Here is a 24,623-nt window from a genome sequence, read left to right as displayed (position 1 = left end):
GACACGTTGTGGGAGGCGTCGCTTGACACGTTGTGGGAGGCGTCGCTTGACACGTTGTGGGAGGCGTCGCTTGACACGTTGTGGGAGGCGTCGCTTGACACGTTGTGGGAGGCAATTAATCCACTCTTGGCCGTTTCCAGTTTCACTAAACATGAGCAAGCGTTAGACGGCAGCAGCACTTGTGATATCGTTTCAGCAGTTTACCGTACCCCGAAATTTACTGTTCAAGTCATGCATGAACTCTGATGTAGGATTACCACCACTTCGCCAGTGCTCACCACTGTAATGTTTCGTTAAATTAGAGTTACCCACCTTTTTCACCCTGTGTTAAAATGGAATCCAGCGACTTCAGAAAAGCAGTTTGGCTCTTCATAGAAATCTCACTTTGAGTCGTCACTGCCAGAGAAAAAGTTGTTAGCAATAGTCAATGAATCCCTTTCAACCAAACCTTTATACTCACTGATATTTATCCTTTGACCCTCTTCTCCAGAAGCAATTGGTAAACATAATCCTGTTAACAATATAGTTTCATTTCAGTTGTATGAAGTAGCACAACAATCTTAGTGGATCAATTCAAGATTTTACAGACTTGAATAAAGGTATACAACAAGCTGCAGAATATTAATCCTTTGAAAAGGGATTCACATACCTTTGACGAGCCACATAAATGCCACCAGATGAAAAAGAAGAACCTGAACACCTCCCATGGTTCCTGCCACAAGCTGCAAGTGTTGCCACCATGTGAGGCATATAAAGCCCAATCCTGGTGGCACAGCTGTAGCTCATTAACTTTCATTGGCTGTCTCTTCAAAGAAGTCACCCAGGGTTCAATGAGACTCACTTATAACATTTTCAGTTGTGATGGCAGTAAAGGAAAACATCAAATGAATGTAAAAAAAATTACTAGAAAGAATTTAGTTGAATTATTGAGTTAATTTCACAGCATTAGTTTTTTTTCTGTTTATCTCCTGTCCGCCCTCCAGGTCAGTAGGTGGCAGTAATACACATTCATAGCTGACCTGCCAACCTCCATAAGATATAACAAGACGATGCAGAGTTTCAGTTGTTTCTGTGACTTCTTAAATTTCAGTTTTGATATACATTTTGTTATTATGTAGCATCTGTGATATTTAAAAAAATGGATAAAAACAAATGCACAGTCAACTTGGTGAATTAATTATATCTCTTTCCATGTCTCAAGATGCCATCTTTGCCAGGTCTTTCTTGTGGAACAGATTTCAGATGTATCCTGGTTAAAATAATAAAATGTATAAATTCATGTTGTAAAAGAAAAATAAAGTTTGAAGTAGAGCGCTTCTCTTGTTAGCATGAAGCTAAGTCCAAACAGTCTCGTCTGGAAATCCAATCTGCATTCCTGTTAAAACAGAAAGCAATTAAAAATAATTGTCTGAAGATTGATAGAAACTTAAATGTCAAGAGCAACTTTATACTAGTCAGAATCTGTTTTTTTTTTTTTTTTTTGCAATAACACTTTCTTCCACAGTTTTCCTTTGTGAGCACCAGCAGACTTGGTGTCAGCAGACTGCATGAACTACTGCAAATATTACGCTTGAGGTAAAAGAGACAGATGGGTGGGAATTAATTTCTGGGAATAACTAATAGAAAACAGATTTTGCAGTAAACCCTCCTCCTGAGGTGATACTTTGGAGCGATCCCTCAAGCTGTGCTTATCTGTGGTGACAAGGGAACTGAAAACTGCCTTTTAAACAGGAAGAAACCTCCTGCAGTGTAAGAGTCTCAGTGTAAGTAGCCATCTGCCAAGACTGACTCCATAAACTAAAATTTCCGCTTCGCTTTTGGGTAATATCCAAAGAGACACACAAAAAGTATTATAAATACAGTTCATGTATTCCCCCACACAAATCAGTTTTTTTTTCTTTTTTCTTTTTTTTTGTTAGTGTTAAGACAGACGGCTTTGATGCAGTGCCTCTTTAAGGCTGCCTGTCCAGACTCCAGAGAGAAACTGGTTGAGATGGTGGCGATGGAGGAGGATACAGGGAGCCAATCAGAGGCAGTAGATGCAGACACACTCTGTTTGTAACACCTTGTGTTGGAGAGTGAGGGGGTGTTGGGAAGGTGTGTGTGTGTGTGTGTGGGGGGGGGGGGGGTAGTTCTCTGATGGATGGGGGTGGGGAATCAAAGCAAAAAGGAGGAGAGGCGAGCATCACTGCAGCGGAAGCACGCTCCCTGCCTTTTCCCCCGTCTTTGCAACGACTTCTCTTAACGCCGAGAGCCGGTGCTGTCTCTCTCCCCACCTCCTGAGTGAGTCATGGAAGTGATTTAGCGTAGGTGAGTGGAGCGGAGCGGCAACAGAAAGCCACAGTCCTGCTGGTGTGTGTCTGCGTCGTGGGCAGGTAAGCTCGCGCCTCGTCTCTCCGATTACAGACCTTCTTCTTTGGCCCCTTGATTTGCCTCTGCCTCCCCGGGAAGAGGAGCAAACAACTTCTGCAGAGTTTGTGTCGCCTTCTACTCTCCTCTTCTCTCCCCGACCCCAGAGGGTAGTTGTGTGACCAGGCAGACTGAGGAGCGTTTCGTGCCTCCGGATTGACAGGCGGACTCAAGAGGGGCTGATGAGGTTTGGACGGAGATCAGAGGGGAGATGATGAGTCAATCTCTGCTTGAGGGACGCGGATGATAATGTGATGATGTAAATATGTGTGAGAGCAGTGAAAGAGAACTGCAACAGATTGGTTCTGCAATGTTTAGGTGTTGAGGTTGTGTCCCCGATGGGAAAACCCCCACAGCGTCCACAGCTGGAGCGCCTCTGGGTATCCCTTCCTGCTCCGTGTGGACTTTAAGTTTGTGGTGATGAAAGCAGGTGGTGGGACTTTTTTTTTTCTTCTTTTCTTTTTTGTCTTGTTTTTGGCTTGAGCGACAGCTGAGCTCTATCACAGCTTTTATCATGAGTCGAGCTGTAAAAACTGCAGCTCAGCCCTTGACACAAATCCCCGACCCCGCTCAGCTGTCGACACGGGGTGGGGTGGGGAGTAGGGGGGGAACTTTCTTCATCTCATGCCTGGATTAGAGTGATTTACACTCGCTCCTCGTGTGCCCGCCCGTGTTTGTGTGCGGTTTGACCTATAATGGCATCTAATGGCATCATATGTCATCTGCGAGAGGACGCTGTCAACCAGGACATCGTCCCCCCAAGCCACACTCGGCCGTAACATGGCAGCTGTTATTAATGTTAGCTCTCCTTGTGACCCTCGTTGAAACCGGTGTCGGTTGGTGGAATTAATGGAGCCCTTAAATTTAGGAATTACTTGTATTGTCGGCTGAATTTATTCTGCTCTCTCTCTCTCTCTGGTGATTTTTTCGTCTTTGTTGGCTCACCCACAAACTGGTCGTAAACACTTGCTTTAAGTGAATCTACAAAACATTGGGGTCTTCGTCCACAGATTGATCTTCAAACTCTTTCTCCATCCCGGCGCTGTCCAGCAGCTCAAAACATAATCGATTCATCTCCTTCAGTGTACCTGCAGCCCTGCTCTTGTGATTGGAACAGATTTAATATGAGGAATCAATAAAAGGAAAATTGGCTTTTACCTGCAATGACCTTGTTGGGGGCGCCTAGTGGAAAGCAGAAACTCTCGTTTTGATCTTACCTTCATCTCGGCATTGTGTTTGCAGAGGTTGAGCATCCGTATAGACTTTCAAAAAGCCTAAACCGGCTCCATTTAAATTCAAGACGTTGCTGCAGTTTTAGTTTTTGCAGTCGGTGAAGTCTCGCTCAGGGAAGCAATGTGAGGGGGGTGTAGGGGAAGCAATGCAACTGGTAAACATTACCAACATCTGTCCTGGTTCTTACAAAACTAACTTCAGCAGGTTTTTTTTTTCTTTTTCCAGAACATGTAGTGACAACCTTTTAAAAGCAAACGCCGAGTTTAGAGTCTGAAGTCCTAATTTTATGCGTACTCTACTCAAAACTTACTGAAGTTACTTTCTCCAGAGACAGCAAAGATCGGATGATTGCACACAAACTTTCCCATCTTTACACGCTCCGATATTGTGATGAAAAACATCTTTGAGTTGCAAAATCAGCTGAGGGAACAAGATTTTGATCTTATGCGAGTCTGAAGCATTTGAGAAATTGAGAAATTTTGTGTTTACTACAGGGTATGTTAAATGAGAATCAAATATGCACAACAATCTAGGGCTGGATACAACCTGTGGAAAGACTAATCATTCTAAGTGATTTAGTTTCTGTGTCAGCCAAAACAAGACACAACAAGAATATTTTCTGATGCTTGAATGAATGACAAGGAAAAACTTTGAAAAAAATAAACCCTGAAACCTGTTCAGATTTTGGGACATTTGTGCAACTCCGTGCATATTTTTAGACATTTTCAAACAGACCTGTTCATTTGGATTTTTAATAGACAGGAACACTACATTTATATTCTGTAAAATGGATAAAAAATATTTTATGGTGAGGGATAAACTTGGACACCCCCACAGTTATTCCAAGTTAAAATGGCTAAAATTACTCCCAGGTATATGACATTAGGTGCACATCGTGAAGGTGTCATAACTTAGCTTTTTGCTCTGTTAATCATAGACATTTAGTTTGACGGTCTCCCGATTGCTGAAGTGAACGTGAACGTCACGATGAGATGGAAAGAGGCCTTCAGAGAGGAGACTGAAGCACCTTAAGAATCTGGGAAGGGATTTGAAGACGTCTTAAAATAAAATAAACTCAGCAGTTTCACCGTATGGAAAATGGTCTATAAGTGAAGGATGTTCACAACAACTGCTATATATCATGACCAGGTCTGGTCATCCAATGACCCTGTCCACTAATACCTGATTTAGCTTGAAAACAAGAACTTCACTAGGCTCGTCAGGGTAGTTATAGCAGGGCAAACCCAGAGCCCTAAAAGTAATATGATGTGATCTGAATGTGACACAAACACAAAAGTGCCTGCTTGTTTCAATAACGACCTCAGTGTTATTATCAATGTTGCCGTTTTCCTTAAAGCTTCAAAGATGCTCGTTTGCTGTCTTGAGTTTTTACAATGGAGAGTCTCGTCAGGAAGTCATTCTTGTGACCCAACCAGTGACTTCACCCCATAGCCAATCAAAGACTGGGAGTCTTCTGATGACATGTTTACAGCTCAATTCCACACACTTGGAACCCCAGGGAAGTAGATACCAAAAAAGAGGCTAGTGCCACATAACCGTTGGAAAACTCTTATAACCAAATAGAGACGAGTCAATCCGACAATGTCTAGGACACCCCAATTATCGGGGTAATCTTAAGATAATCTTAGGAGATACTGCTGCTGTGTGTGGTGTATTAAGATTGATCTGGTCCGCTCAGAAGGTTGACGGGACCACTCCAATCTAAAAACGTTATATTGTCTTAGTCTAATATCACAGTGTTTGTGGTATCCCCCAATGACGAACATTAGGGGATACCAATGTTCGTCATTGAAGGGGGTACCAATGTGACATGTATTCAATCAGCAAGTGAGACGACATTCTAAATAAAGAGGACTTATTTACTCTAGAATAGTGTTCAGGTGCCACAAAAATCCCTCAGGAAGCTGCAAAAGCCCACAGTTTGGACATCCATGTCTTAGTGGATAGGGTGTTTTAACTTTCTCCTTCATTAGAAACCACATTTCTGTTGCTACCTTTTGATTAGTGAATAAAACATGTTTAATAGTGGTTTTACTGATGCGAAATACCCAGAAATAAATTGAGACAAATTAAATAAAAAGATTAGACATAAGTGTATTCCTTTTTCACATGACCGTATATGAATAACCTTTAAAAAAACCCCTCAAATTAACACTTTCAGATCAATGTTACAAAACATTTTTTCCCCTAAATGTATTCTCATTAGTTTGTCTTCGTCTCTGCTTCATTTTCTCTGAGATGAAGTGATAAAAATAAGGAGGGTGGGTGGACTGCCCCTACTTTTAAGGAACAAGCAAAGTCTACACGGCCATCTGCTCGCAGCAGAACTTCCTTTTAATCACGCCGGCAGCCTCTGAGGGACCAGGCATTTTCACTCCTGCAGTTTACCATCTTGTATTAAGCAGGAACAGAACACACAGCATAACATGTTAGTCACATCATATCCAAGCTGAATGCCAAGCTTAGTGACTTTCATGCCACACACACAAACATGCTCCACTTGACAAATTAAGCAGACTGGCTGCTGGTTTGTCCTTGTAAACACTTTCTGAATGGTTGCTTTTGCTTTATATCGTTTTTACTTACATGAACATGTTGAACTGTGCTTCACATTCTGTCAGCCCTGATGCTGAGGCCTAATAGTCGAGTATGTATGTATGTGTTTAGCAGAGATTCTCACAAATGTTCAAACATTTTGTGATGTGAAAGATAACCCCAAGATAAATAACTTTAAAAATTTTAAAGATATAACATGACATTTATCTTGTACAATTCAGCTGAAAAATAGACAAACATGTTACCAGCAGAAGATAAAATAGGTGCAATAACTTGGCTTGCATAAGTCTGCATATGAAAAATAATAGACTTAGGAGTTACAGAATTGTTTTCTAATAAAGTTGCTAAGCTTCAGCTCACTTATAAACTGGCCATCTTGTCCCACAACGTGTCAAGCGACGCCATCTTTGTTGTGGCCGGTATAGATTTGAGCTACATGTGGAGTGACGCTAACCAACCAATAGGCAGAAGTAAAAGGAAAAACAAACAAAATATGTATATATACTTTTTAATAACACTAACATTCAAATTATGTGCTCAAAATATAACTTGTTGCAACTCAACTGAAAAAATGAAAAAGGAATGTCAATTAAATTATAAACATGAGGCAAATGTCTTTCAAAAAAATAACAATTAGTGCATTTTAAGTGTATTGATTTACTCCTTTGACTATTTATTATATGCTTTTACTTTTAATTATGTTAGTTTCGGATACCTAGATAAATGTATGACTGACTTATACAAACCCAACATTTAACTACGGGGTGCGAGCATATATACTCACGAGTCCTCTACATGTGAGCTCTTTACAGGTAGAAAGTGGCTCTGATTTAGATTTAATGAGACGCAGCAGAAGGGGCAGAAGAGGCAGAAGATAATGAGCCTGTTCTGGCTGAACACAGATGCATTGTGTTGGAAGAGAACGTTTTCACCGAAGAACGCTCTGTTTGTGAGAGTCTGATGTTCAAGGCTGACAGAACATGCCATCCTTTGTCTCTAATGGACAAACAAATCATTGGGGACACGTGCTCGAAAACGCACGTGACTGTTGTGAACGACTAAGTCAAACTCAGTCGTCTTCTGATTCCTCCTGTCATTTGTGTGGCTTTACTTTCAGACCGGTGCGTGCTGTGACTGAAAAGATTCATGCCAGCCCAGAGAGAACAGGAAAAAGAGAAAAACTTAACCTCAAACAACATCCGGTCTATTCACATCAACAAGTAGGTAAACTCTAATTAAATTACTGGTTTTAAAACGCTTCTAATTAAATTACTGGTTTTAAAACGCTTCTAAGTTTAGCGCGTTGAGCGCTTTCGAGCATTGACGTCAGAATTTTTATTTTATTTTTTTTTTTAATTCCTCGCGGAACTGAGTTGTCACATGAGCATCAGTGGCGCTACTTTTCAGACACCCGAACTGTTAACAGCTTTAAACGTGTGAGTACTGTCTGTACTGAGCCTGTGTGAGGTGCAACTGAAAACGAGCTGCTGCCTTCCTTCGTCCTTTGATTCATTGAAACTTTCGTGAACGAATCGTCAGCTTTCTGAAGCAAACAGTATATTAGCTTCTGTACAAATTTGTACATCTATATTCAAATGTCCAAATACATTAGCTATTTGAACATAGCTAATGTACAAATGATATTAGCTACATTCTCAATTGACAAAGAAATGAGAAATAATCAAGGTTGGCTCTGCTGAATTCCTTTTTTTCTTTTACTGTGTTTTGTACACGTCACCCTCCCCTCGCATGTCTTAGCGCGACCATCAAGTCCCGAAAACATACACGTGAAAAAAAACAAAAAAACCTTGTGAAAGCGCACGCGGGGTCAGTGTGACCTCGCCAGATCGCGCACAGGATAACATGCTCACAGGAGACAATTGGCCCCATCTCTTAAAACTATGGGAGGGTTAAAAAGTTAAACTCAGGTAAATTTATATGGTTGAAAAACCAGCAAGTGCTTGTAAAGGTGAAACAAAGTTTTTTCTTTAGGGTTCACACGTCATTATTGCTTTATAAATACTGCACGCGCTCTGCAGCTCTGTTCTTACATGTGTTTTACACCTCCAGCAACTCCATTCAGTGATATCCTGCTTCCACAGGAAAGATCCTCCATCTTTAGAGAAGGTGTGAGGGTGTAGAGAATGACACCTTGGTGCTTGGGTGTTTGAATGGTAAAAAAGTTAAATATGTGAGCAGCTGACAAGTAAACAAGTTCTCTAAACAGAATATCAGACATTTCAACAGAAGTGGATTTTTCTTCATGTCTTTTACCACGAAGAGGCAGTCCTTTGATACAACATGCTTTCATGACAGATTTTTTTCTTTCCATTTCTTGTTTTTTTTTCATGCTGAAAGGGAGCTTTTGGCTCTTTTCCTAGTTTATTCAGCTGATTGTTTACATACAGTATTTAAACCAACATAGCACTCTCTGTTACTGAATCAAATTGTTTCCTTTTTTAGGTTACTTAGGATTATGGTTATCAAAATAATTTCTATTTGCTAAGTGCCAGAATGAAGACACTTTTGTTACAGCACACTTTTTAAACCTTTTAACACCTATATTTGTCTTTAAATTGTATGACTTGGGTCAAACATTTTGGGTATTCTTTCACCGTAGTTTGATGGGGTGCTGCTTGTTAAGTTACATAATCAAAAATAATAAAATTGGTCACAGTTATTCTGATGTTATTTGAATAATAATTAAATTGTGTTACCAAATTAGTTATCAAAAATGTATATTCAAGTGTCAAACTAAATGTTTTATTAGCTTGCTAAATATTTAGTTTGCAGCTAAAGTTAGCGAGGTAGATATTTTTACAAATTAAATATTTAACACGTTTTTTTAACAAACTAAATATTTTAATATGCCACAAGAGCAGGCTTCAAAATGTTTAATTAGACAGTGAAATATGAATATTTTTAGTTAATAATTAAAGTAAAAACTTGGTTAGCTTGCTAACTATTGACTTTGAAGCTAAATATTTAGTTTGTAAGCTACATTTTAAGCTTACTAGCTAAATATTTGCTTTGGAGATAAATATGCAGTTAAAAAAATTGAGCTTGCTAATTAAATATTTAGTTTAAAATGTGATGTATAAATGACTGAATAAAATGGTGAAAATATAACTTTTAAAAACGAACTATTTTATTTATTTTTTTTTTAAATCTTATGACAGGCTAAACAGTCCAAACTATTCATGCTAATTTTTGGCTGTATTACCTCTGCTTTTTCTATTGGACTGAGATCAGAGCTTTGGGGTGGCCTCTCCAATGCACTGATTTTTTTTCTCTCTCTAATTTAATGGTTTGCTGAGGGTTACCTCTCATTTAGATGACCTGTTTAGACCCACGCTTTAACTTTTGGGCAGATATCTTGAGATTTTTCAGACTTTGTTTAGTTGTGTAGTGTCTAACAGCCACTGTGTGATTGTTCATAAATCTGAAGTGGGTGTGGTTGATGTTTTAAGCTTCTCATGCAGTTTGAGACAAATTTCTCAGTTCTTGTGGAATATACACAAACCTGAAGCCAGTCCTGTTGCTGGCGTCTTCTATCAATTCAGAGTAAAGTCCTTTTGTGTTTTTTTTAACCGTTGTCATAGCAACTGAACTAACGGACGCCGGGAGGAAAAAGAGCGACGGCGGAGTTAGCTGAGGTAAAAAGCTGGTCATCATTTAGCTAACATTACCTGCATCCAACAGCTTTACTCAACTCAGTTGGTTAGTTTGGGGGAAAAACTCTGCAAATTTCTTTGTGTTTTGCTGGTTTGCTGCCATGATTCTAACACACCTGAGTAGCTCTGCACAGCAGCAGCAGGTCTCCTTCAGGGCCGCACGGGTGTAAATCCAGCGCAAGCTCTTAGCACTCATGTTGCATTTAAAGGCGGCTCGGAAAAACAAGTTATGATGTGTTAACAACTATTAAGCAGTTTTAATGGCTGAAAAAAAATGACAGAAGGCATAGATATGGGAAGTGCGGAAGCCCCCACTGTATCAAATCGATATAAGAATAACAGAGGGTTGGCCACTTTAAGGTAAAAACAACCAACAGCTTCCAGTCCAAGGGGGGGCACAGCTGACTCCATGGGAGGTCAGTACCCCCCAATGCCCACCCATGCCGCCAGGCCTGTCTGTGTAGCTGATTTGTTTTTCTGTTCACTTTTAAATTAAGTCTTAGTATTTAAAAATAATAAGTTGATAAGAAAAAAGAAAGCTGTGTATATTCAGTTTGACTCCCAAGGTAAAGGGTGACTCACCAATATTTTTCTCACTGGTCATAAAATAACCCTACTTTTTTTTTATTTACTTATTTTATTAACAACATAATAACGTTCACATAATTTTTGTGGTCAAGCAAACAAGTTACCTTGTTTGTTCAGGTATTTCACTGTTGCTTATTTTTTTTAATTGACATTGTTTTGTATTGCTCAGTTTTGACTTTGACATTAAAGTGTTTTTTATTTTTTGCCAAAAATGCCAAATTTTGTCGGTCATGATTGATTTACAGTAAAAGGAGTAAAACATACAGAGGTGAACACTTCCCAGGGGCATTGTAGATGTAAACTTCCTTTCTGCTGTACAGTAGGACATAGAAATGTGATCTTTTACCAAGGTCAAGGTCAGAGTTTGGTCATATTTCTATGACAACTAAGAAACTCCAGTTTTCTACATTCTCAAATCACAAACTGTGTTTTAAATAATCTGTCACAATAGTCGATCCAACTGCCAAAAAAAAAGAAGAAGAAAAAAAAAGAAAATTCTTGTTTTTGGGTCTTCACAAGTAGAAAATTTAATAATCTAATTCAGATTTGATCAGTCATAGTATTTTAGATTTTAAACTGGAGACCAATAACTTCAGTTGGAGCTCATAAAAATAATAAAAATATAAACAGCTTTTCAGTTTAGTGTCGACCGGAAGCGTTGATGCAGGTTCTACATCCAGCTTCCTTAGTGCCTCATTAGTGACATAAATATTTATTATTACTGTTCAGTTGGAAGTTGCATTTTTGTGTTTTCATGATGTAAAGTGCTCTGAAATGCCTTGTTGCTGAAAGGTGCTGTACAGATAAAATTACATTGATTGTACTAAGGTTGAGTTTGGATTCTATTGGTGACTTGTTGAAATGTAATAATTCATTTTTCACTGATTTGTCAACATTGTTTGTCTAAGAAGAATAAACACATATTGTACATTTAATGTTCTAAATGAGGAAACTCATGAACTAATTTTCAGTTTTACCATTTTTACCAGTGAGGCTAAGATTTCTGAGACCTTACTCACTGCTATATTTAACAGTCTGCAGTGTTTTTCATTTCCTACATAACCTTTTGGGAAATTTGCACTCTTGAACTAAATGTAAACACTTGGTAACAAAATGGCTAGCTGGATGATTTGAGTGCATCTATTCTGGTCAGCACCACAAATTCCAAACTTATGATAATTTTCCTTTAAATCACGACTGAAAACCCATTTCTTTACAGCTGTTTTGATTAGTAACAACTGGAAAATGGATCGACTTTGGCATGGATATAACTTAGGCATGTTTTTTTTTCCATATTGTATCTTTTTTATCATCTAAAACACATTGAACTGCCTTGGCGCTGAAATGTGATGTATGCAATTAAGCTTGATTTCATTCTGTAGCAGGCCTGTTACAATAACAAATTTCGTCAGATGAATGTCCCAGAAATTATTGCGATGAACAATAGTATTGTTTTTGAAACCATTTTCAGCTAATAATGGCATAATCATCCAAGTTTGCCTTCCCAAAGATGAACAAACTTCAATTTGCACACAACACTGGAACTGGAAGATATTTTAAATAACTAAAATAAAACATAACAATAAGAACAATAAATAAAATGGAAATAAAAGCCATGCATGAACGAAAACATAAATTAAATGGATTACAAAGTTTTTATAAACAACATTGGCCTTCAAAAAAATGAATCCTCAGATTGGAAATTATAGAACTCATTTTAATTTATAATCTGATTAATTGATTGCTTATTGCATCAGGCTTAATCTATAACGACTAACTCTTAAAAGCTGCTGTTTTTGGGACGCTCAATTGTAATTATTTAGTCAGTGATGACTCAGATTTTCTGATTTGGTTATATTTTAAAAAGTGTTATCAACTCAGTAACTGACTGGGATTTTAAAAAATATTTTTAATTAGAAATTTTAATAATTAACCTTAATTTTACGGGGGTGGGTTGTGTTGATCTGGTAATCTGCCAAGAATATTTTATTAGCAGTTTATAAACTTTTCATCTGAAGCACATTTTCAGTACAAATCTATGTTTTCTTGTTGTTTTTTTTATTTAGAGATCATAAAGTGAGAGAAATTAAATTAGTAGCTAATTTACGGGACACTCCAGAATTATGACTGTAATAGTTTATACAGAAGTTCAGAATATTTAACACCTTCATTAAGAGCATGAGTAAACTTTTATCTATTATACAGAATAAGGGTCAAAATAAAGGCAACTATCTTCTGCTGCCTGGCAGATTATCGTTTTCATTTCGTCTGTTTCAAAAGCTTTTGATCTGCCTCCCACTAACTTTTGACAAGTTAGAAAAGAGGGGCTACAACAGTCCCACAAGGCTTAATTATCCTTCTGACTGATAACAACTTGGAGAGAGGGAGGTCGGCCGAAATGAGAACAGGAAGCGAGGAGGGGGAGGGTGATGGTGGGGATTAATGCAGATTTTCTGATATTACCTGGCCTGTGATCAAAAGACTGTGTTGGCAGGCGGAGCACATAATCCTCTCAATTTCTCTTTCTGCTGCCATAAAACATCTGGAGCTGTGTAGAACAAGATATTATTGACCAGCCTGACTCCAGCAGTGGACGTGTAAATCACACCCGTGACTTTAGCCGTCTTCCACTGAATTTTATAGTTAGCAGAGATCAGAGTTTTGTTGTTGATTTTTAAATGTTGGTTCCTATGTAACTTTACGCCGATACCAGTTTTACCCAGTTTCTCTTTGAGCTATAACATAACAATTACAAGAACAGCTTTGGTCATTTTTTTTATGCCTTTCTAACATGAACGGAAATTAATTATTGATATCTCTTTTTAGAAAAGAGGAAATATTTGGCATCAATATTCAGCTCGGTTGGTGTAGTTAGCATTACTAAGATCTTCCCCGTGTGTTCACTAAACTTTATGCTAAGGATTTACAGAATTTCATTCCTTATGTCCAACCAATCAGCGCCATGGAAAAAGAATGGTGCTCCTTGAATGGCTGCTTTTCAAATGCCAGCCAATAGCATTCCAAGTTGCGTTGTGCATAGGTTTTTCTGCATTTTGTTCAGAATATTTTAGATATGCACAACAAAAAGGTGAATTATCCACAAATAATTTGGGGTTTCCAATAGGTGAATAGCTCATTTGTAATAACACCATGTCTAAGCTTGGTGTCATGTTGGATTACAGTAAACTGTCAAAAAAACAAACAAGCAATAAAACATCTAAAGTATGTTACTTACCTTTTTCCTTAATAAAATTTAATTTAAAGAAGAAAATGCAAGTTGCGGATTACCAGCTTAGTCGTGCTAGTTGCTGGTATACACAACACTAATGCCAGCAAATCTATTCCTATTGCTAGCCTGTCCACGTTGATGGCCAACAGAGGAAGAAGGCAAGGCTAGGTATGCTAGTCACCAGCCTCTTCAGTGCTAACAGAAGTGATTAGTCTCTTTCTTATTTGCCAGCACCAGCCACTCGGTTACTGGTTACCGGTTTCAGTTACTGGTGCTGGCCTATCAATAATTAGATCAGTAGCCAACTTCAGAATCCTACCAAAGGAAATGGCGCTGGCTATTGTGACTATTGCGCTGGCTGCGCCATATTCTTAATTGAGGTGGTAAAACCACAGCATACTCATAATACTTAGTTTGTGCATAGCAACCAGCTAATCTCTCACTTTTTACCGAATATTTACAGGCCACTGTAGAACGAAGTTCCACCTCATAGCTGTAGGCACAGATGTCAGCTACATCTTAATTTTTCTCTGTTGTTTAATGGAATAAAATAATAAAAAAACAAATATCAAAACATTTACACCCAACATGGCCTCCCAGCTTCCATTAAAGGGTCATGCTAAGTTGAAAGCATGTTTTCAGTTTCCAGCCGTAAAAAGCAGAACATCCATCCTGTGAGAGAGAGGTCAAAAAGCTAAGCTGCTTGGCAGACAGAAAAAAAGCGGCTTTATGTTCATACTTGGCAGTGCTAATCTGGTTGCCTCCTAACAAATCTCCCCCTAATTTTGAGACATCATCAGACACTGATGGACCGCCATGTGGCGTCTGCCTCACAGCCGGGTCTGGACCACACTGAGAGGCATTGAAACCCGAGAGAGGTCCACTTTCACACAGTATCAAACGTTGATTTCTGATGATATAAGCTGTTAGTCTGCCGTTAGTGATACAAGTATTTTAAGAGCTCAACATTGAGTGATGCATCATCCAGAATGACAAACATTCAGATCCGTCTAAATGATTTTTACAGAGAAAATTAGTTTGGTAGGGTTTAAAAAAAAAAAAACTATCATGTTGATGAAACAGAATTTCTGCAACAATTATTTCATCAGTTTCTAAAACTTGTTAGTTTTTTTTTTTCTTAGGTGGTCCACATCTTAAATGTTTTTTTTTTTTTTTCTTAATTACTACACCACCTTGTAGAGGACGCTGACGTTAGCGTTGGGGTCATCTGTGCTGTTGTTACATGTTTAGCATTAAGATGCTAATTTAGGCTTTAATAGCTGCAGTGATAAGCTAACTGCTTTTAGCACAATTTGAGCACAATAATAGTCTTTTCCAACATCCCATCAGATAGTTCTGAAACAAAAATTAAAACCCAGTGGACCAAGAAACGGCTCTGTTGTCTATCAGTGTATTTGTGGATGTCGCTCGTGCGTCAGATTAAGGGACCTACCAGAAACGCATGAATACAAAAGTTCCAGGTAAGCAATTAATTGTGCTAAAAAAAATGTATGTGTTAAAATGTAATTAATGGAAATTAATGCACTAATTTGAAATTATACTTTTATGTCATACAGTGTGAAATAAACAGTTTTTGTTGGGAGTTCTACTTTTTAGATGTTGAATAATTTTCCCACACTGTAACTGAATTAATCATCTCTTTTCCCATTAAAAGCTCCTCTTTTGACATCCATAAATTTGATTACAAGAATGTAATCGCATTTGGTATTGAAAATAAAATTTGCATAAATTTCACGTCCAAAATTAAACATTTTGCTTTACTTTACTTTTTCCTTCACTTCCACTTCTACCCCACCATTCAGAACTTGTAGGTGTTCAGAAATGATCCCAAAAACCTCCTTTTGACTTGTAGCCAGGAGGTTGTGGGTTCAAATCCCAGCCAGGACCTTTCCACATGCAGGGTGGATGTTCTCCCTGTAGGATCAGAGAATGAATGGACTGTCCTTTACCTACAGCATCCATAAGAATGGAAGCAACACTTGAGAGGTTTCAGGTCTCTAAAAACCTATGAAGGAAACAGGTTTTTGCCCTCCATGTGTCTGCTGCTGGCTGAGCAAGCGTTTATAAGGAGCGCTGTTGTTGTTCCTGCTATAAGGAGGCATGCATTGATTGATCTGAAAAGCATTCCACTGATTCTCTGATCAATCAGATTGTGCCAACAAAGAGATGAATAAACAGCCTACGAACGCGCAACAGGTGGATAATCTCTGTGTGTGTGTGTGTGTGTGTGTGTGTGTGTGTGTGTGTGTGTGTGTGTGTGTGTAAGCCAGGAGAGCATCAGAGAGGAGTTATCAGTCCTCCATCTCTGTCGTCTACCGTGAAGAGCACGCATGTCGCATTCCCCGTAACCCGCTCGCCCGGTTCATCCTCCGTTCAGATCTCGGTTTATTTAGCTAATTAGCGTGGATTAGCTTCTCTTTGACGGAACGGGGGAAAATGTACGTGATTGGATCAGTTAAGCTTTTTGATATTCATAACTCGCTCTTGCCACTTTATTTTACAAATCCCAGAGGATTTCATCACAGAGCTTCATTTCCTCTACTGAATTCCTGTTTTCTGTTCTGTTCTCCATTCTTCCATCTCTGGTCTGTAGTTTTGCTGTGTTGTTTGGTGCTGTTGGCTGAGGGTTTGTGTGGCATCTCATTGGCTTGCCTTTCATGTTTCATATCTGATAATTTACCTCTAAAAACGTTGAGCCACAGATCAAACCGTAACTGGTTGACTAAGTTGCCAGATGCGAGCAGGACCTGTCCACCCAATGTGCCACTGCTTCACCTCAGCTGTGTTTTTAATAACCATGCAATTGCTCAATTTGACATTTCAAAAGTAAATTTGCTTAATAGAAGCACAGCAATTTTGAAGAAACTCAATGTTTTGCTGCTAGGATGAGATGATTTTTAAATTTATTTATTTATTGGCAGTATCGAAATTGGTTTATTTAGCAAGACTGCAATGCAAACATTGCAGTCTTGCTAAATTTTACTTTATTTTTATTTTATTTTTTTGGCGTCACACAAGTCACATGATCAACAACCAGGTGTTGCCACTGACGTGAACCAGAAAGAAGACGGTGACAGGAAGTAGTTGGAGAATCATGGCGGCGGCTTTTTTTAATGATTTAAAAAAATGATTTATTCAAACGCAATTTTAATTGTGCTTCTTATTTTATAGTTGCACCGCAATTGCAAAATTGTGGGGATTTTCTGATGTTAGCGGAATACTAAACTTTTGCGCACATTTGTAAAGGAAACGCAGCTGCAAACGAGAACCACCGTATCATTAGTCTCAACAACTTTAACCGAAAACAATTTCTAGTCTGTATTTCACTTCTTCTGACTCGTTTCCACCATTGGTTGGAGTTAATGATGGTGCCCCCAGCAGCAGCAGCTCAGGAAAGTTTCTCTTTTAAAAAACGTGCACTTCTAAAATGCCAGCTGTTTTAATTGTTCAGATTTGACTGCCTGCAAGATAATGTGAGCTATAACTCCCAGGATGTTAAAAGTATACCAGCAGGCAGCAATATGGAGCCTGCAGCTCCTTACCGTCCTAATAAGCCGAGCCTGTCTTCTCTGAGTGTGGCAGGTTTGTCAGATCCCCACTTTTCAAGGTCCTGGTGTCGGGCGTACCTGACAGAAACTTTTGATTATTGTGGATGGCTGCAACATGAAACAAAAAGCATCTTAAAGATATTTTCCTGCCAGCATCAAGTCTCTGCCTCAGCTCATTCTTTGATCTACTTTACTGTTGCAGAGATGGTGGGGGGTGATAAAAATAAAAGCATAAACTGGCTTTAAAGAAATTACGTTGGCATGCACATTTGAAAATGCTCCTTAAGTTAGAGAAGACCCAGTTGTCCGGTGAAGGATCCCACTGGCATGGAAAGCCATTTCACACTCTATAAGGTTGGGACTACAAACTTTGATGTGTTTTTGTTTCTCTGCGAAAAACCAACACAAAGTAGAGGATCACTGCATTGCGGATAAAATTATGGTGCATGGTTTTCAACATTTTTTAAAATTGAAAAGTGTGTCGTGGATTTGTGCTCAGCCTCTGTTTGTCACTACTTTGTAGAATCACAAAGTAGTGATTAAATAAAAAAACAGCGCAGAAATTCAGTGACACCGTTCACAACTCCTCCTTCTGTTCACTGATTGGCCTGAATGAAATGCGCTGACCGAGACATATAGGTGAATGGGATAAATTCCAGACGGAGCACTGAAGGGAGATGAGAATCGGGCTGAATGGCGATGACTTGGATAGCTTGTGGTAGACTACAATCATGACTTTGTATGAGTTTTGGCGAAGGAAGTTTTATTCAGGTGTTTCCTAATGCCTAAATAAAATGCTGCCGTCTCCTCTGCTGAGCGTTGGCACCGTGGCTGAATGATGAATATAAATTATGTGACTGTTTACATCAATCACTGCTATGATTTTTACTGACTTATTGCGTTAACAAGCTCATTCACGTGTGATATTAATGTAATTCCTTATGTAGCAAAACATTAACAGAACATCTACAAAAAATGTGTGCACGTTTGTAATGAAAACACAGCTAGTGATGGGAAAATTAGCAGATGCGTTTATGATCACTGCAGAACACTGAATTTTATTCAACATGCTTCCAATGATCAAATAAATGCGTGGCTGTGAAAGACGAGGAATATGAGAGGAGCATTGACTCCAGGAACAAAATTGGAATTGATTTGGTGAGCGGGCCAGAAATGGTTTACATTTCCTGCAGCGAATTGTTATGCTGGTGCTCCACGTCAACCTCTGGCCCAATTTGCCTCTCATTATTCTCCCAAACAAGCACGCTTGGCCCCCAAGGTTTGAAATGAGGGAGGCTTAAGACGGTTAAAAAATCTTAATTGATGAAGCAGAGTGTGATGCAGAGGTCCATCTCTGTCACATTCTCTTCTCATCAAAAATAATATCCTGTCTGGGAGGAGGAAGACGAGAGGCCAAACGGCTCCAGCTTTGGTAAAAGGAGAAACTCAGAATATGAAATTAAAAAGGCCAGTATGCTCGTATTTCAACACTCGGACTGAAAAATAAACCGTAACAGTTGAGGTCTTGACACACTTCTCTGTGCTGCAAAATGGAAGAGCCAAAAGGTCCATGGAAGTCTAGACTAAGATAAACCTATAGTTGGTCCAAACGTGACAGGTTTTCTACATCTAAATTACATTTTCAGAAGTTTGCTTAAAGTCTAAATGTAGTCATATTTTAGACATGCTTGATGGACAGAGAGCTGAGCTCAATGCATCTAAATTAACACATCGTTTCTAGGTGAACCTCATAACCACATCCTTAACTTAAAGTATGATGTAAATTAGAGGTTTTTTTTAGCTTTATATCATATTAAAATGTTATTCCCTCATTAAAAACATACCTGGAGAGTTGCCTTGAGTCTTTATTGCAAAGAACGTCTGTTAAAGAGGAGCTATGTTGTGATGACTTCCTGACGGTGGAGTGTTGGAAAGAATAGGAGCTTCTTAAAAAGACAGAGGCCCAAACTCAAGCCTTTAAGTTCCGAAGTCAAATTTCTTTTCTGTCATATTTGATACATGTGTCACTTTATAACAACTGAAGGTAACATTGTTACTTGATAGTGCCGTTTTATGAAGCACAATGTGCCAGGAAAACGCTTTCTGTTTTCTGCAAACCGAAAATATTACTGTAATATTCTAACTGAATAAAATTAGTTGTTTCAAATAACGCCGTCTTTGAATGTAAGTTTAAATTATTCTATTTTTTATACGATTCACACTGCATCTGAAAAGTATTCACAGCTGTAGCGTAACATTGTTACACTGCAGTTTATTAAAACTGCATTAAATGTTTCTCTTTACTCACAATTCCACACGCAAATGCTTAGGATGGGCGTCTCCAACCTTCACTGTCCAAAAAGCCATTTTCACTTTCAGTTCATGCAAATAAAACTCTCTTACATTCACTAATTGTACATTTAAAAAAAAATTGTTTAAAAAATATCTTCTGTGGGAAATGTGTGTTTTTTTTTTAAAGAGCTGCATTTCATTTGTATTTTTGAGGTATTAAAGAAAAACATAAAACATTTCCAAAAAGAGGATGGACATAATTATCTATGGGATGGCGAAATTTGTGGAACATGATGTGAAAGAAAAACAACACATAGTTTCCAAACTAACGAGAAAAGAAAATATCTTTTTAAAAATGCAGGGAATTTAATGTGATTATTCCATAAAACAACCTCTGTAAAATCACCTCCTGTTTTCTGTTCAATCCCACCAGAGTGGTCAATTTTCAAACCAAACAATTTTCCATCAAATATTGAAACGTGATATAATCCCATCCAGTTCAATTCCCCTGGCTCACCTCAGTGCAGGTCCAGTCTTTGGCAGTGATGGGATGTTTTTTCGGATGCTAAGACTAATTTTCCCAGAGTGTTGCTGTATTTGCAGAAGATATTCCCATTAACATGATGGGAAGGCCTGGCGATGACAGGCTTATGAGTGTTTGAAAGCCTTGGGGATAAACATTGCTATTAGGAGGCGGGGCGACAGGCAGATGTCAGATGTAATAAGCTAACTGTTTTTGTTTTATTTTTGTGTGTAAGGGCATATTTAGGACTGAATATCAGATTTTTTTTCCCACCCCATCACTGCTTTCCGTTCTTCCAAAATAACCAATCAAACACTCACTAAAACAGATGTAGAGTGAAATTTATAGCAGTAACTTCAAGTCAAACAAGGTTTGAGATGAAGTTTCTTCCTCCAAAGAAACAGTCTGTCAGAAAAAAAAGACATTTACACAATCTCACTGTGAAAAAAAAAAAAAAGAAAGAAAAACAGGCTGAAAGGATGACGATGGAGCGTTAGATGACAAAATTCTGCCTGTCTGAGGTAACAGTGATGTGCTAAGAAAGGAAAATGTAGCTCCGGTAATTGAATAAAGATTCTTTACATCAAACTGAGGTTTTGGAAAGAAACATGAGTGTGTGTTGTAGGCAAGACGAAGCGAAGCGGTGCTTACAGAGGACGCTCTCTGAAAGCAAGTCGGCCTCTCACTCGTCTGATAGATGAGCATTCTGGGAAACATCATTCTGAACTCCCTGTGCTCTCCGGAGGATTTATTAGCATCCCATTATGTTCATCTTATAGCAGCAGTCTCTCTTGTACACTTCTGGCAGGCGGCTGAGTGATTATGGCTTGCTGTTGCTTTGGAGCATTTCCCAATGTGAGTGTTTGGGCTGAGTTCCAAATCGCTGCGTATGATTTCCTTTTTTTTTTCCTTCTTCTTTTTTGGTGTAATAAATATCTGATATCAATGTAGGTTGACACAAGTTTAGCTACTGCATAGAAGGTATGAAAACTCTGCATGTGTTCAGAACTGCCAAGTTTGTTTCAGAGTTCAAAAGAATCGTAGAGGAAGGGCCGTGGTCAAGTATTCATGCTGCTTTAACATTTAGTCAGGTTTTAACCACAAACGTCTGTCATAGACCAACACCAGGCTGAAGAAATGTGGTTCGCTTTCATACAGCTAAATAAACAAGAACTGCTAACAAAAACATTAGCTAAAGCTAATGTTTAGCTAAAGTAGTCATAAACCTCAGTTTTGCTAATGCTACAGGGATATACTGACATGGTAATTAGGGGAAGCTAATTCTAAAGCACTAAATTCAGCCATCTTGATTCTCACTGTGTGTCACAAGGAGAACATTAATAATGTGAGGTGACATTTTGCTCTTCGCTTGCTGAACGCCCCTGGTTGTAAGTGTTGTATTCTTCTGTTTATCTCATATCATTTGTTTGTTTGTTGTATTCTTGTCATTTGTTCCATAAAGTTTCTTCAAAATAAGACAGAACATGAAGAGAGGAAACTGAACTGCTGCGTACACAGACCTCAAAATAAGAGCATGAATATAAACATTACTACTTGAAAAATTATTTAACACTTGGTTATAAAACAGCGAAGTGAATTACCGGTTTAGAATCCATCTGGAAAAGTGTAGGGTAAGTTGAGCTAAACATTTTAAAATTTAGCTAAAGCGCGAAGCTAAAAAATTAGCTCTGCTATTAGCGGATTACAGCAGTGTGCCCACCGCTCTAAAATGGCAACAAATCACCCTAAGTAACTGTAAACAGAATCCACTTCTTGTGTGTGTTTTACTGTCTCTGCACAAAGCCAGCTGTTGTGTAAAGGCCTCAGTGGTTCAGAGAATTTTAGTGAGCAAACAGCATCATGAAGAACAAAGAACACAGCAGACAGCTCAGGGCTAAAAACAGCAGTAAGAAGTCCATTTTTCAGTCTGTAGGGAACATAGTGCTCTGGCCAGGTCAGACTAAAACTGAACTTTTATGGAGAAAAGCTAACTGTGTACACTGTGGTTCAGTTTGTAGAGCAGGTACCGTGTGCAGAGGCTGTAGTCGGTGATGTGCTTGTCCCAGGTTTGATTCCTTGGTCTTGGGTCATTTGCTGCTTGTCTTCCTCTTTTCTCTCCATCCTGAAATAAAACTAAAAAAAAAACTAAAACTCTGCTCATCACTCCACCTTGAATTATAGTGGTGGTAGAATCATGCTACAAGCTTTCCATCCGGATAGAACTGCTGCCATTTTGTAAAGAGTTAGTGCAGCTAAGTCTAGAGATATGCAAAGCTAACAGCAAAAATTCCAACCCATTTGTTGTGATTGCAAAAATTTTTTTGACTCATCAACTTAATTTAAAAGTGCGCCGCTCTTTTCAGATTTTTACTTATAAAAACTATGTGTCGTTTTCCTTCCAGGCTTTCAGTTTTGCACCACTTTGTGTTACTGTCGGGTAAGATCCTTATAAAATACATTAAATTATGCTGTTTTGACATGGCAAAATGTGAAAAAAGCTACTTTAATAGTAAGAAAAATGACAAAGGCTGCATGGAGATCTAACCTTGAATGTGATCATTTTAAAAGGTTTGTGAGAAGCAGAAACCTGCAACAAGCATTGGAGCACAGCTGCATCTAATAGTATACTTTTATTAATCAAATTAGATACTTTTATACATTTACAGTGGATTTCTATGAATTATCTGCTATCCCAGACATCAGACATTTGATCTCATTGTTCATATTTAGTTTTTCATAGTTTTGAATCGTATCCAAAAACAAATCTTTCAGTCTGTTGCTTCAACTTAAAATCCCATCAAACATCAGGTTTGCTTTTAGTGTCTGATGGATGAAGATATGTGTCTAAAAAAACAACATGTTATTCTGTCTTTTACTGTAGCACACATGGTGTGATTTACAGACTTCCTCAGACGTATTGATCATCTCAAAAAAAGTCTCCAGCAACTACAAAACACCACACACACACACATGCACACACACACCTTAGATATATTCCACTGCGAATGTCGCAGAGGCAGTAATAACGGTAATTTCATGTTCTCCTGTAGAAACGCTCTGCCGGCTCTGATGCCGATTCATTTCCTCTGGCCTGTCGAGTGTTTGAGCGAGCTGACACGGCCGGGACCACTCCCCCGTTTCTTCTTCTGCCTTCACTGCTTCCAGTTCAAGGTTGGCTGCTCTTACAGTCGGGTGGAGTTCAACTTGGTCAGTTCTGCCAAACACAGTATAAACCCCACCCAATTCCAAAAAACCAAGACAACCAGCCCAAAGCTCAACCTCTAATGAAACCTGAGTCAAAAGAGCTTCAGTGTCAGGTTTTTTTGTGGCGTCATGTCCGTTTAAATCATGATGTTGTGCTGGGCTTTCTGTTTTACACCACTACATGGTGACATTGGATTAACCAATCACTAATCATTAATGATGTCATATTTGACGGATTCTAGACATCTCTGAATAAATTAACTAATAAGATGAATGCAATAACAAGGCATTTTATTTAAAGTTTTCTGCTTTTCTGTCACAAAATAACTATTTTGAAATAATTTTCCTCTGATTTTTCACAGCAAATGTTGTAAAAAGCAGCTCAGATTTGAACAACTCACCCAAAAGTTTTTTTTTTTTTTTTTATTAGTCCAACGTGTTCAAAATTCACTCAATCTGGCAACATTTACCTCGGTTCTGATGGAGCCGCCGCTATCCTCTGGCTTTGTTGAAGTAACTTGAAATGTTACTTCAACAAAATAACATTTGTTGAAGTAACATCTAAGTGGTTTTAAACTCCAGTCTGTGCTGTTCAGTTTATTATTAAGCATATTTATTTAATCTGTTCTGTAATCTGAAAGTCACACGCCGTAACCAGGCTTCTCTCTGTCGTCCCACCCTTCACACACACTGTTCACACACGCCATTTAAAATTGTCACTCGCTCCGTCACACTCCTAATAATATTCTAGCGCAGTCTGAATCGGGGGCAGCCTCTGTGCTGTAGTGTGAATCAGGATCAGCCTTCTGTGACGATCGTATCTCTGAATCATCCATTTTTTAACAGAAAAAAACAAAAAAACAAATCTTGGAATGTGGGATGCATCATTTCAGAGTCACAAAGATTCTGGCCGTCTCTCTGCTGTTCTGTCACCGAGCTATTTCACTTGTCACCATGGAGACCAACATCTTTTTCCCCCCATATTTTCTTGCATCTCTAAATCTCTCCGCTTCCTGTTAAAATGATCTGCCATCCTGACAAAAAAAAAAAAAAATCAGGTTGCAACACGCTGGAACCTTTTTTACCCCTCTATATCCCCCCCCGCCCTCTCCACTCCTGTGCAGAGCTGGGAGGAGGAAGAGGAGATGATGGGCTTTGAGAATACTTAATGACTTTGGTATTACCCTCTCAGGCTGTTTCATTTCGGATGAGATCTCGGTAACCCCTGCAGGCAGATGGCACATATTTCGCACATTGTCGCACGTCTGGTGTGACAAATAGCGCGCCTCTCACCTTGGGGCATTGTTGACTCCTCACAGGAGGGC

At 38.7% G+C, this 24,623-nt stretch overlaps 1 long non-coding RNA gene across 1 annotated transcript in view; it reads left to right on the top strand.

Moving 5' to 3' along the window:
* The first annotated feature begins 1,988 nt into the window (after positions 1 to 1,988).
* LOC107837885 (uncharacterized) overlaps positions 1,989 to 24,623 on the top strand; it is a 34,430-nt gene continuing 11,795 nt past the window's right edge. Inside the window, exons 1-2 of the long non-coding RNA XR_001663938.1 lie at positions 1,989 to 2,375; positions 7,337 to 7,439. This is a non-coding gene — a long non-coding RNA (uncharacterized LOC107837885). The remainder of the gene's footprint in view (positions 2,376 to 7,336; positions 7,440 to 24,623) is intronic.

This window comes from Poecilia formosa, unplaced genomic scaffold, assembly GCF_000485575.1.
Source record: "Poecilia formosa unplaced genomic scaffold, Poecilia_formosa-5.1.2 Scaffold185, whole genome shotgun sequence".
Taxonomy (NCBI): Eukaryota; Metazoa; Chordata; class Actinopteri; order Cyprinodontiformes; family Poeciliidae; genus Poecilia; species Poecilia formosa.
The sequence above is the reverse complement of the archived record's forward strand: the minus strand, read 5'-3'. Positions and strand labels throughout refer to the sequence as shown.